Raw genomic sequence first — 13,568 nt, forward strand, 5'->3', positions numbered from 1 at the left:
TAACAGCAACAACTGCCTTAGAATTACTGAGAGTAGTACCTTCTCTGCAATAAGGCAATAAATTGCAATTTAATTTGCAGGAATATGTATTTTGAAAATCACTTGATTTTCCTTTTAACTGACACTTTGACCTAAAGTTCATCATCATGTACTGAAGCCTCTTTGATGCTACAGTCTTCCAGTTCACTCCTAGGATGGGTCAAGTTAAATGGGTAGATTGGCTGAGGTCAGTTTTATGACATTTAACAAGGTGAAATGCTGATTCCTGCATTCAGGTCGCAACAATCCCATTCAAGGGCACAGGCTTGGGGAATAGCAGCTGGAAAGCTGCCCAATGGAAAAGTACCTGAGAGTGCTGGTCGACAGCCACCTGAACATGAGCCAGCAGTGTGCCCATGTGGCCAAGAAGGCCAATGGCATCGTGACATGGATCAGCAATAGTGCGGCCAGTAGGATGAGGGCAGTGATTGTCCCACTGCACTTGGCGCTGGTGTGGCTGCACCTCGAGTCCTGTGTTCAGTTTTGGGCCCCTCACTAGAAGAAATCAGGACACAGACTACACTGAGGTGCTGGAGCATGTCCAGAGAGGGACAATGAAGCTGGTGAAGGGTCGGGAGCACAAGTCTTATGAGCAGCAGCTGAGGGAGCTGGGGTTGTTCAGCCTGGAGAGAAGGAGTCTCAGGGGAGGCCTCATCACTCTCTACAACTCCCTGAAAGGAGGTTGTAGCCAGGTGGGAGTTGGTCCCTTCTCCCAGGTAACAAGTGACAAGAGGAGATGGCCTCAATTCATGCCAGGGGAGGCTTAGATTAGACACTAGGAAAACTTTCTTCACTGGAAAGGTGGTCTGGCATTGGAACAGCCTGGCCAGAGAAGTGGTGGAATTGCCAACCTTGGAAATGTTCAAAAAATGTGTATGTGGCACTTGGGGACATGGTTTAGTGGTGAACATGACAGTGCTGGGTTAACAGTTGGACTGAATGATCTTAGAGGCCTTTTCCAACCTAATAAATTCTATTTTTCTATGATTCTATGTTTAAACCTGCAGCACTCTAAAGGGTTTTCAGGCCCTCATCAGAGGTTACAGACTTTTTCAAAGGAGGCATCCCCCTTCCTGAGGAGCCAATACTCTCTATCATAAAACAGTTGCATATTTAAAAATAAGTATGAACTCACCTCGCATACCATAATCCCAAATGTCGAAGAGATCAAATATGCTCCTTTCTATATAAAAACTGAAATGTTTGTAGCTAAAAACATATACTGCCTCACTCACCACTGAAGTACCAGTAAATGGATACACATTTCACAGTCTCAATGGGAAATATTGCTTTTGTGCTGGACATAGAGCTAACCATGTAGCTGGAAAGCCTGGAAACATTTCTGCCCAATTTTAGTTATTCTAAATAGATATATTTTCCACAGCTTCTTCTTTTTTTTTCCCTGTGGCGCTTGCTCAATCATGCACAAAAGTAAGGAGTTTTATTTCAGTTAAAAACTGAACAAAGTCTTACTTCAGGTACTTAAATACAAACAACTTGAAGCAGTTACATTGAAATCTCATCACAAACAACAACAGAGCTCCAGTGACCTGGATTTTTGTCATACCTGAAGTAATACCACATGCATGGGCTATCACACAGAAGACAGTCAGGGAGCAGTTCACACCAATGTGTTTTTCTTAGGCCTGGGATAGGTTACAAGAAGACATGTTCTGCAGCCACAGCTCAGCTGACTGATGAGAGCTCACTTGGTCAGCCACAGTAACCCAGGAATTTGCAACTGTACAGAATTATCTGTAAAAACAGATGCATGAGGTCAGTGCTGGCTTGAATGCCATCTTTTAGAACAACAAAGGAGAAACCATTACCTTTTATAGCTACTAGAAGAAAATCACTTATAACGCTGTAGTTGCCCGTCTCTGGTACCCTGCCACCACTTTCTGTCAGTGTTAGATGACTGTTATGACATTAATTAGTGGAATCCAGGTTAAATATGGTCATCATATTCCCCCACACCAATATTTCAATAATAATGCAAAAAAAGGGGGATGAAGTGCTTAGAAAGATCTCCACCTAAGCAAACATTGTTTGGGATGTTTGTTCCAAGCCAGTCACACTGCCCTGTGATACTGCTTTCAGAAATAACGATATCCATCCTACAGCCAACTACAAAATGATTTCTGGCTTTCAAACTCTCGAAAGAAATACCTTCCATTCTGTTCTTGAAACCAATCAATACTGCAGTATCCACAACTGTTTCCGATACAACTGCCTGAAGAGTATGTGTAGGCACTGGGCAAGGATTACTGGAAAATGACACTTTTCCAGCTGGAACATAACATTTTTTGCCCAGTTCTGTTTAGTTTCCTGTTTCAGTCTTGGAGTACACTGCTGGGACTGCACTTCTGTTTCAGTAAGAGTCCTTACTGAAGAAAGAAGTCATGAAATGAGATGGTGAAAGTTCAACACATCCTTTAGAAAGCCACTCTGCACTGATGTTTATACTATGCAGAGGGTTCTGTCTCCAGAGGTTTCCTTAACTCTAGCTTGCTGTGCAGTTGTGGAAGATCATGGAAGACACAACCATTTTATAAAGGGGAGTCAAATAGTTAATTATCAAGATTCCTCAGCATGGATAGAGAGAGTCTAAGCAATAAGGAGCCTGTCAGTCACAAGCAACACAGATTCCAGAACATCAGGCTCACGTCTCTGGGAGCCTGAACTTTTAATACATGTTTTTTCACATGACATAAATTCTATGTATCGTAATAAAATTTACTTTACTTTTATATTAAAATGCACTATAAAATGTTCAAACAACATCCTGTGCTGGAAAACATAACCACACTGCATGCACTGCAGAGCTACCAGAGCTCCAAACTCCATCACCACATTCCATCCATGGGAACACCAGGTACCTGATTAAAATCCATCTGAGAGGACAGAGGAGGATGGGGAGGGGGGTTATGGCCTCTAGCCGGACTTCACCACAGACTGGTAGCAGGGACATAGCAGAGACTCTAGCCATGTTCACACAAGCTACAAATTTTACATGATTTGAGAAAGCTTCCTCAGTTGGCATACATTCACCAGGAAAAAAACCTTAAACCACGATCCCATACAGCTCATCTCAGGCAGCTCTGGCTGTCAGAAGGTAAATCGCCAGGCAAGAACAGTGACTGCTGAAAGCAGCTGGCCCCAATCTGCACACACTCTGATCTCTGCCCTGGCAGTGGCAGCAAACCTGATTTCCCCAGGCACTGGCAAAGGCAGAGCAAGCAATGAAGACATGACCATTTTGCTGTGCCCTTGGCAGGCTGCTGCTGCCCAAGGCAACAGCCCACATCACCTATGCTCCCAGCTCGCCCTGTTTTGCAGTCAGTTCTCTGCTATGTCTTCAAATGACTCTATTAGCACCTCAAAATAAGTCATTTGGGCCCCGCTGAAGGTTTGGAGAGATTTTAACAGTTGCCTTGACTCACGGATCTGCAGACTAAACCATCCAGGAACATTAAAGCCCACACACGCAATTGTGACAACTTTGATATTATTGCTTAGAACAGTGCCCACTTGAGTCACGCTTTAATTCAGTCATTAGTATTTTCATGGAAAAAGGCATATTTCCCTCAACCCCATTTCACACAGTGGAAAGCACACAGGAAGGATTTATCCCACATAAAAATAAATTGCTATTTGCATGTCAGAAAGTGGCTGTGGAAAATAGAAAAACTTAACTATTCAGAGCAGCAAATAAACAAAGAGGAAATGTTTCCAATTTTTAAAAATAAATAGGTTATCTGCAAGCAATGACTCCATTTTCCCCTCTCACAAAACAATTGCCATATCCTTTTCTGTATAAAGTATAAGTATCAAGTCTGACACATTGGTTTGATTTCTGTGAGAATGGGCAAAACAATGAGCTTTTACAGCCAAAGAGCCTTGAATTCAAACAGATGCCAATTCAACCTGTAGAGAGATATTCTGATGTGTCATTGAAAACTTGCCCAAAATATAAAATTTAAAAAAAAAGAGAAAAATAGTCTTTCATACATTGTTTTGAGAGGAGAAAAGACGTTTTTCTTTTTTAATGAGTGACCTGAAGATGTTATCTCCACTCTTAGACATTATCATGCCATTAACACACGAGTTCATGACAATTATCCTGGTAAATGTGACTAAATGCAATCTAAGACACCACAGTGAGAAATAAACCCATAAATCTCACTGTTAAATTATTCACATAGCTGTTGCAGCCAGACGTGCCTGTTAGGTGGGGATGAGATTGCTGCCGTGCTGCCTCTGTGCTCAGTTTGCAAATGTGGGTCAGTGCATTGGTCTCCCTGTCTTCTCCAGCACTTTTTCCCATATAAGGCAGGATGAATAGCCCATCCTGCACCTACTGATGTTCCAGGGCAGTTATTTCCCCCCTTGCACTGGATATGGTCCAGCCTTGATATGACTACCATCAGGAAGAGCAAGAGCCTCCCTGCTCCCAAGACAGAATGAGCTCATTGTGGATTTAGCTAATTTTTTTTTATTCTGGCATGAGGATGGAAAAAAATATTGAGCACAGATAATGAAAATGGCATTTTGTGCATAGTTAGTTCAGTATTAGTTTGATGGAGGGATTAAACAGCAGGCTGTGGATGGTGGGCTTCATCATCTCTTTTCTTAAGATGGCAAACAATGGTCATTAATGGATAGTGACAAGTAGTTTCCTACGGTTGTAAACCAATATATCAATTACAGAGAGTGTTTTCTGTTCTAGACACTAAAAACCATTCAATTGGTTGCATGATTTTGGGGTGATGAGAAAACCAGGAAGTGAAAAAAAAATATAAAAAAAGAAAAAGAGAAACTACTGTTCTCTCTCCAGACTGGTTGTATGACTTTTGGGTGATGAGAAAGCCAAGAAGTGAAAAAAAAAAAATAAAAAAAAATAAAAATTAAAAAAAAATAAAAATTAAAAAAAAAATAAAAATTAAAAAAAAAAAAAAAAAAAAAAAAAAAAAAAAAAAGAGAAACCATTGTGCTCTTTCCAGACCAACTTGCTGCAAAACAGCCTAGATATTCAGTGTCCCTGCAAAACAAATGGTCCTTTGAAGAGCCTGATCTTCATTTGACCTGGTCATCTTTGTTTGGTAGGTCACTAAAGGCTCAGGTCCCACAAAGTATAAAACAAAGCAGCAATGATGCCAAGCTGTAGCTTTAATGGGTACTGCCAATAAGGTTCATTCTCATCACTTTCTCTTTCCATTTTAACCCCTCTGCACTGACAGGTCAAGAAAGAGGAGACTTCAAACCGGTTACCCAAAAAATCACTTATGAAAGGCAGGAATTTTTCTACCTTCAGAGTGGCAGAGAATACCCCATCCTCCTAAACCATCCCATTTTTCCTTCACTTGAAATGATCCTAATGAGAAAGCAGAAAACATGTTCACAGATGTTACAAGACTAGTTCTCATTGTCATGCGGAGAAAGGGGAACTGGTTGCCACACTGGAACACGCAAAACAACAGCAAACTAAAACTTTATCACAAAGCATAACATTGGACATTATGGGGCTATTGATACTATCTGAAGTAAACCATGAAATCTTCCCTTGCAGGAACCTTACAGGGTCTCAGGAAAAACAGAACTACTGTATTTAAAATGATGAGAGAAACATGCTGCAGAGATGTGGGCACAGAGTGAACTATTGGGTGTTCGAGTACATCCACATCTTTTTCTCAACAGACATGAGGTTTGGAAAACAGCTCTGAAAAGCACAAGGTCATACCCACGCAGGGTCAGGTATTGCTAGCTCCATAATACATTTCCAATGCAAGAACTAGTTCCAAGTTTCCCTTCATAACCAGATTGGAGCACATTATAGAGATGTAAGACCTCTGTGTTAGGCACTAGCTACTGCCATATAGCAAAACTGGTTTTGTGCATCTATCCTATAGCCATCACCCACAACCCAGAGCTCTATAGCTCAATACAGGACTGAGACTTTTTTCAAAGTTTCAGTTTGGATCCAAAGGTCCAGTTTAGGACCAACCTCTAGTCACTCACCTCCTCCTACACCAACAGAGATGTATCTTTACAATGAGCAAGCAGTACAACTGTATCTGAACATGAAGAGGGTTCAACAAGAAAAAAAGTCATAAGCAAGAAGGCTTTTTCTGGACAAGGGTAATGTAGGTATATTCTTTTTAGACATGCTACATCCAACTCCAGCAGGACAACAGCTACTAAATGCTTCCACCCATCTGGGTTACTAGGAGAAAAAAAGTCCTGCCCATGTCACTCACAGCCAAGCACCACATAGCAATTACTGACCACTGTGCCGGCACAAAATATTAAGTGCACACATGGCCACTGCTTTTGTGTGAGTAGTGTACAAGGCAGCTCATTGTTCTTGAAAGCTTTCTCTGTCTCCATAATGCAACAGTAGGAGCTGATTTTGACTTCGCATGTGTACATTTGTTGAACTTACAGAAAATGCGAAAACATGAAATACAGCAAAAGGCAGCCTTCTGTAAGTGGAAAGTTCTCTTCAGAAAACCGACTTATTATGACGACAGAGGTGATTGTTTGCTTATGCTGTTGTGCTCCCATCACATCCTCAAATGATCCCACCCCATCCCAGCTGTGCAGTCATGTCGTGACTGATAAAATAAGGCCTCTGTCAGGCCATTTCAGATTCAGACTATCCTTATTATTAAGCCCTGCGGATATTGTGTCTGTTAGATAGACCAGTGGTTTCACAGGAACTGCATGGGTTATCTTGCTCTAGTGTAACCACAGTGCCAACCACAAAGAAAATATTTCCGCCCACATAAATATTTAATACAAGCATTTTCTTCATGTAGAAGGAAGGATAGCAGGATCCCTGTGAGATTATCCTGAAGCACATTAACTATGGCGGTAGCAACTCACTTCAGTAGAGGTTGTCCATACCTGATGTCTCTCAGAGGCAAGACTTATCAATATAAGTTTTATAACCTTATACAGGGTGAGTTTACTGAAGTCAGAAAAGAGATATAAGGATTCCTTTTAGCATGACCTATCCACATCTTGGGTCAGATCCCAGTGAAAAGAAAATGTTCTCCCTTTTCAGTCATAAATTATGTGCTTAATTATCCAAATGTCAAGCTGTGCTTGCAAATAATTAGGAAGGTCAGATCTGAGAGAGACAGACCTTTAAAAGCCAGTTGCAGAAGTCAGTCCTTCCCACAGCAGACATATGAGTACATTACAGTTTGAACTCACTAACACTTCTTGCAAGTTGCTTCTACAAGGGCCATGAACAAGGAATGAACAAAGGGTCTTTTCTATGCACTTGCAGATAGTTTCCTATGTGAATATGTAACATATGGAGCAGGAGGTAATCAACTGTCTCTCATTATGGAGAATTATTCAGACTCCTCATGATCAACTACCTTTTACATTCAGGACAACCTCAACCAGGAGTAAAACCAACAGAGCGTGGAACAGGGAATGGGTTAAGGCCCTGGGTGTTTTCTTTGAAGTATTAGTCACAGGAGGAAATCACAAAGTCCATATTGGATTGCAAAGGGCTTCATGCAGGGACGATGTGCCAAAGTATCATTGCTGTGAGCAGAGACACACTGAATTAAATTCTTAATGGGAATAAGTATTAGAGTGAAAGGGAGACTCGCCCTGAATTTGGCTTTGTTGTTTATTGTTGGTTTGGGTTTTTTTTTGACTACAAATAGGCTGGCTTCAACTTCTCAGACTCAAAAGAACTCTTTAGACTTCAGCATGATTTGGATGGAGGTCAAGGCACTTATAAAAGACATGAGCCTACAATAGACAAACACATACTCTTCCTGACTTCTTCTCCTGTTGGCATGATGGACCTAGAAGCAACACAGATGCATTTGGCCAGATGCACTGACTTTGGCAGTGGGGACCCAGCCATAGTCACCACCTTAGTATAAGCCTGGGGAATCAGGACTGTTCTGTGCATCCTGCACAGACACCCAGCACTGATGGACCCAGAAGCAACTGGGCAAACCACTGGGATAGAGATTGGATGCACTGTATGTCAGGGTTGCTAAAAAGCCCCAGATCTTCCACACAGAGATTTCACGTTTGTTTTGCCAAGCAAACACCATGACACTCATCAGCTAATAATAGTAAGGCTACAACATGAAGCTTCCCAACCCTGTTGTCACCAAAAGATACCAGCTTCCCTGGCTGGATAAAATCAAGCCAACAGGCCCTGCAGCAAACTGCTTCACATCTCCAGAAAACAGAGGTGCAATTGCTTGCTGCTCAATGCTGTTCTTACTTTCTTTTATCATCACGGGGAGGCAGCACTCCTGGTTCTTCTACCAGCACGAATTTCTCCTGCTCCCTACCAAAGTAGGTCACTGCATGATGTTCTCTACATCTCTAATCATCCACTAATTTTCTGTGTAACTCTCCTGTTCTCTCCAGGTTGTTTCTTGCTCCCACTGAACTCAAAACCCACCCTATTTGATAGCAAGAGCAGCAGCAGGCCCCAGCTGCCGCAGCCCAAGCACTAGCTGTGCCAGCCACTCTACATTCCTGAAGAAGTAGCTGTGGAGCATGCCATCACACAGAGGTGCATAGGTTGCCTCTGCAGAGCAGAATTGGCACCCTAAACAGGACTGTGTCTGGGGCATTTCTCCTCCAGCATCAGCTCTACTTACTCTCACCCAGAAAGAGCAAGTGAGGTCTCAGTGAATGCAAAACAAAAATTCCGTTTCCCCGGTGCTTTCAGAAGCCCTATGATTGACTGAAGGGATTTCATTGTGCCTGAAAGTAAGAATAACATCCCTTCACCAAGGAAAACGCACTACCTTTTACCATTTCATGTTCAAATAGTTGCCATCTCTGCTTTCATTAAACCTCCAAGCTTATTGGAGCTTAAATGCTAACCCATGAGAAAAGCCCAGAATGCAGAAACATGGCATGAAGGCACTACAGCTTTAATCCTTCATATGATTAGGTTGTTTAAATTTGATGAGATAGAAGGAAAAATAAAGGAGACACATGAAAAGACACCTGGTTATATCACCTCAGCAGTTCCATGAGTGTCTTTTCTTGTACTATTTTCTTCCCTTTCTTTTTTAACATTTCTAGGGAATCTCAAGTGAGTCAAAATGTCCTTTACTCTCACGCACAAGAGGAGCTGCAAAACATGTCACAGAAGTTACATCTTTGAAGAGCCAGAAACAAAAAACATATTCTGCTGCAGCATTAAACATAAATTACACAGCACAAACCCTGAGCTTTCCCCTAGAGCTGGCACCTTGCTTTTCTTGCTACCAGACATGCAAGCACTACTTGGATGTGTTTGGTGCACTCCTGTCATCCATTCTCCAGGAAAAAAAAATTAACTCGGGGCAGAAGAAGTTCATTTAACAAATGAACAACAGAGAGAAGGAACTGGGTGAGAAATGCTAGCGTCAGATATGGGAAAACGAGAAATCAAAAGGGAAGTATTGTGTAAAGTGCTTTGAGTGCCTAGGAGCAGTGAAGGAAAGTTGAGCAAGACTGAAAAGCAGGAAGAAACATGTAGGCTCTATGTGTGCATGTACTGGGAGAGGAAACAGATGATCACAAAAGACACACAAACATTTGTCAAAAAGAACAACTTGAACTCCCTAATTTTATTTTCTTTTTATAACTTTTCAATTCCCCTCCCCACCATGTGTTTCTCTATGTGCTTGACTGGAACACTCAGTCCAAAACCTGAGTGCTTGCACCTCACATTTATTTATGTGACCCTTTTCTCACAGATGCCGGGCATACAAATTTCCCTAATATTAGACAGAGGTTGTTCATTATCTGTAAAACCATTGCTTTTCCAATTAAACTGAATGTAGTTGCTCATCTCTGAAAATTTAACCTAGGGGTTTTCATTCCACCCCTCACCAATAAAATGGATACAGTGAAGAGGTTCTTCAGGGACAAGTACAGCAGTGGGGGAAAAAAAAATAGCAGGATTTATCACATCCTTCCTCTCTTTTTAATTAGGGAAAAATGGAGGAAAGACACTGGAAGCAAAATCAATTTGCTGCTCTTGATTTGGCTTTTTGTTTAGTGACAATCTGACTCCTAAGACCAAATTATCTCTGGGGAAATAATTTCACTTACTTCAAGGCAATTTCTCCAATAGACAAGATGCTTACCTTTCTTTCTGAGGTCTGTATGTTTCCTCTCTTTGTTCTCTGAAATATCTTTTATTTCAGGGCTTTTCTCCATTGGCCCTTCAAATGAGATCTTCAAAGTGAGGAGCATTTTCTCTATACAACTAAGCTTCTCTCCATACCTATAACAAGTGTTAAAACAAATTAGAAATTATTTTATCTGCAAAACAACGAGGGAAAGACATTTTGGATTATGGGGCAGCATTCTGATGAGAAGAAAGAACAAGGGAGACACACTGATTGATTTGAAGTCTATGTGACAGAAGAAAGATGACCTTTCATTAGACTCATAATTCATTAATTATTTCTCCACCACCCATCTGTAAGCCAGTCCTATTGTCAGTTATATTGTATACCAGCACAACTCTTTAAGCATTCTTAATCCAAACCACGATAGAAAGATTGTCATTTATTTCTGCTTTTTTTTTTCTTTGCCTTTCCAGATCTTTATTTGGAACTTATGTAAAAATAAATTTTGAGGATCCTGATTGTGGGTTTAGTTGAATTTAAGGTGTTTGAAATTTATGTTCTACTTCACAGTTTCAGTCCTGTAAGATTTCCCACTGGGAACTAACCAGAAAACCATTTCCATTTTATTTTTTTTTCTTTTTGAGGATCTTAAAAGTCATGTCAGAAAGATGAAATGACCATCAATAGTTCCCAAGGGGAAGACTGGAAATAGAGGAGATTCATGAGCAGTTCTTAATGCATCAGCTTTTCCCACACATTCAAAACCCACATGAAAATCGGAACCCATGCAGTAAAAGCCCTTATGAGCTTGTGCACCACTTAAAAATTTAAACAGTTCTCTAATGGAAAAAGATAACCTATTAAAGGCAAGAGTGCCCATCTAACAATGTAATGTTCATTCTGCTCAGGCTGTTGAGCCTCTCCATTTTGCTATTAAAGTCCTTTCTGCTTTTTTTCTTTTGTGTAGCACCAACTGAGATGGAAGCCTAACAAGGGTGCTGTTTCCCAGGAGGTATCTCTGTTTTCTTACTCTCCTGTACAGAGGGAACTGGGAGACAGTTCCCTGTCAGATCAGATGTGACCACTAGGTAATGGGGATGAAATGCTGGCAGCATGGCAAGATTAATTGGAGCTGATCCATTGGCATTTTCTTTCATAACTCTTCAGTCCTTTGTAATTTGTATATCCTGTTCCAACTTTCCACTTTCAATGTGAGCAGCTCACCTCTTCAGTTTTTCCTCTGACTAGCATCACCTCAAGGCTACGGAACAACCACCATGAAGGAACTTCACTGGAAGGACAAAATCCACATTCTTCTTTACCCTGAGAATCCTCCGAAGGAATACTTTCATCCACAGCTAAGGGATACACTGCTATTAGAGAGTAGTTGCTGTAAGAGCAGCTCTCATTCTGGTGAAACGTGGCTTGAGAGACAGCAGGAACATTCATCTCAGCTGTACATTCAGGGGAGTATTTCTATGTAAGCACATCCACCTTTCATTCTGGAGGCAGGCTGAGAGTTTACTTATGGTGAGTTAGTACGGCTCAGGTGATGAGTGACTCCGTCTTAGTGGAGAAGCAGCACAGGACAACTGAGCTCATCCAAAATTTTGCTGCCACAGTTGAAAGAGGGAAGTACTACACCACCTACATCACTCTTAGACATGCTGTCTTGCTTATCTTTCACCAGTTCTGATGCTTGCTGAGAACTCCTGAGAACTGATACAATCCAGTAATCCAGCAGCAAATTATCTCAGAAAAAGTAATTTAATTTTTTTCCAGGATAGGAGCAAAGCTGGTTCAGTAAAAAGTTTTACAAGCTGCAGAGTCAGCACATCATTGCACAGCTGAAAGCAAGAGCAAGAGCAGGGAGAACAAGGAGGAAGAGGATCTCTCCCCCTCAACAAATATTAACAGATATTAAGATTCAGACATTACATAAAACTTCATCTTTGGGGTCACATGTTGTCTCCCATCACTGTGAAGTCATCCAAGCAGAGGAGTGACGATGAGTAAAATTCTTTGGAGTACTCTGACAGAAAAAGAAAAATGTGTGTGAATAATGTTGTCCAAACATATATTTTTGTGGAAGCAAATTGCAGAGTGAGTATTTTAGTAAAGAGGATATTTTAATCCTTTTTGTTTTTTTTTTTCTTTTAATCTGCTTAACATTAATCACAAACAAACATTTGGCACAAAGTATTGTCTTGTTAGTGATTCAGTACCTTGCTCCTTCTAGTGTTGGGAAGCACTGAAATTCAGCATTTACAGCCTGGGTAACAAGTTGATAAACACTAACTGGGAAAACTCCTAACCTTTCTAGTGAGGAATAGAAAAGAGAAAGGGAAGGGGAGAGGGAAAGGAAAGAGAAAGGAATACATCATTATACAGCACAAAAATAGATCACAAACTTCTTTCTTTTTTAGGCCTTTGCAGGTTCCTTTTCAAGTAAAAGACGTGACTTCTAAAAAGCTTGCAACAGCACTGCTTTGCACTTTTCATAAAGACTCCTAAAAGTCATTAACTTCCATGTGGCCCATGGCCTTTGCCTTTGGGGGAGACATGAAATGGCTGTTCTCTGCTCTCAGAGCCAACCACCTTTCCCTGTAACCAGGCACAGTTGGGTGTTTACCCAGGAGCAGTGCCCACAGGGCTCCCCTTGTCAGTGCAACTGGTGAGGCATCAATGACCAACTGCTGCTACCACCACACCAATAAAGTCCTCAAAAATCATCCCCAACCTGGGAAGCAGGCCTATGAGGGCAGAAATTGCATTGCCTAACAGTATACACCTTCCCATACTCAGGAAAAAAATCATCACAGTAGCAGGTCAGAAACAGAGATGGGTAGCCAAAGTTTCTTTCTGCATACCTACTACGTGGATTTATATCATTGTATGATTTCCTCCTCTCAAGGACCAAGGACGAGCTATGCAGCAGCACACAAAGTGCCCAGGGTGGCCTGCAGGTATTTATTATTTACTGCAGTCTCAGGATGTCCATGCTAAAAGCAGCCTGGGGAAGCAGGCTATGCTTTATCCACCACATGACCCAGTTTCCAGCAGCTCAGTCAAGCACTTCTGTCACCAGCGACAGGGCTGACTAATGTTCAGTGAAGTAGGTGATGAGTTATGTGGAACTAGCTTCCAGAGGAAATTAATTTCCAGAGAGAGGCTCTGGCTACTTGAACTTTGTTTTAAAAAGCCTGTGTTTTATTGCAGTCTAAGTTAATGAAGAAAGGTAACTGCCACGCTGCTGCACTGCCTGTGTTCTCTCTCAGCCACCTTTCTTCCAGCAGCAGAAGCAGCAGTGGAATGCTAACATCCACTGAAATAAGCTTCCATTTGCACTCATTTTACTGTTTCTCTTTCTACTGCCACATCTACTGCTCTACTATTACCATGAGAAAT

General features: G+C 41.4%; 1 protein-coding gene across 2 annotated transcripts in view; it reads right to left on the reverse strand.

Moving 5' to 3' along the window:
- The window catches only part of F13A1 (coagulation factor XIII A chain), a 119,148-nt gene extending 108,836 nt beyond the window's left edge, over nt 1-10,312 (reverse strand). For both annotated transcript variants that reach the window (XM_064663799.1, XM_064663789.1), the window contains exon 1: nt 10,173-10,312. The gene's annotated coding sequence lies outside the window, so the exon portion shown is untranslated. The remainder of the gene's footprint in view (nt 1-10,172) is intronic.
- Between the last annotated feature and the right edge of the window lie 3,256 nt (nt 10,313-13,568).

This window comes from Pseudopipra pipra, chromosome 1 (genome assembly GCF_036250125.1).
Source record: "Pseudopipra pipra isolate bDixPip1 chromosome 1, bDixPip1.hap1, whole genome shotgun sequence".
In the NCBI taxonomy this organism is placed as follows: Eukaryota; Metazoa; Chordata; class Aves; order Passeriformes; family Pipridae; genus Pseudopipra; species Pseudopipra pipra.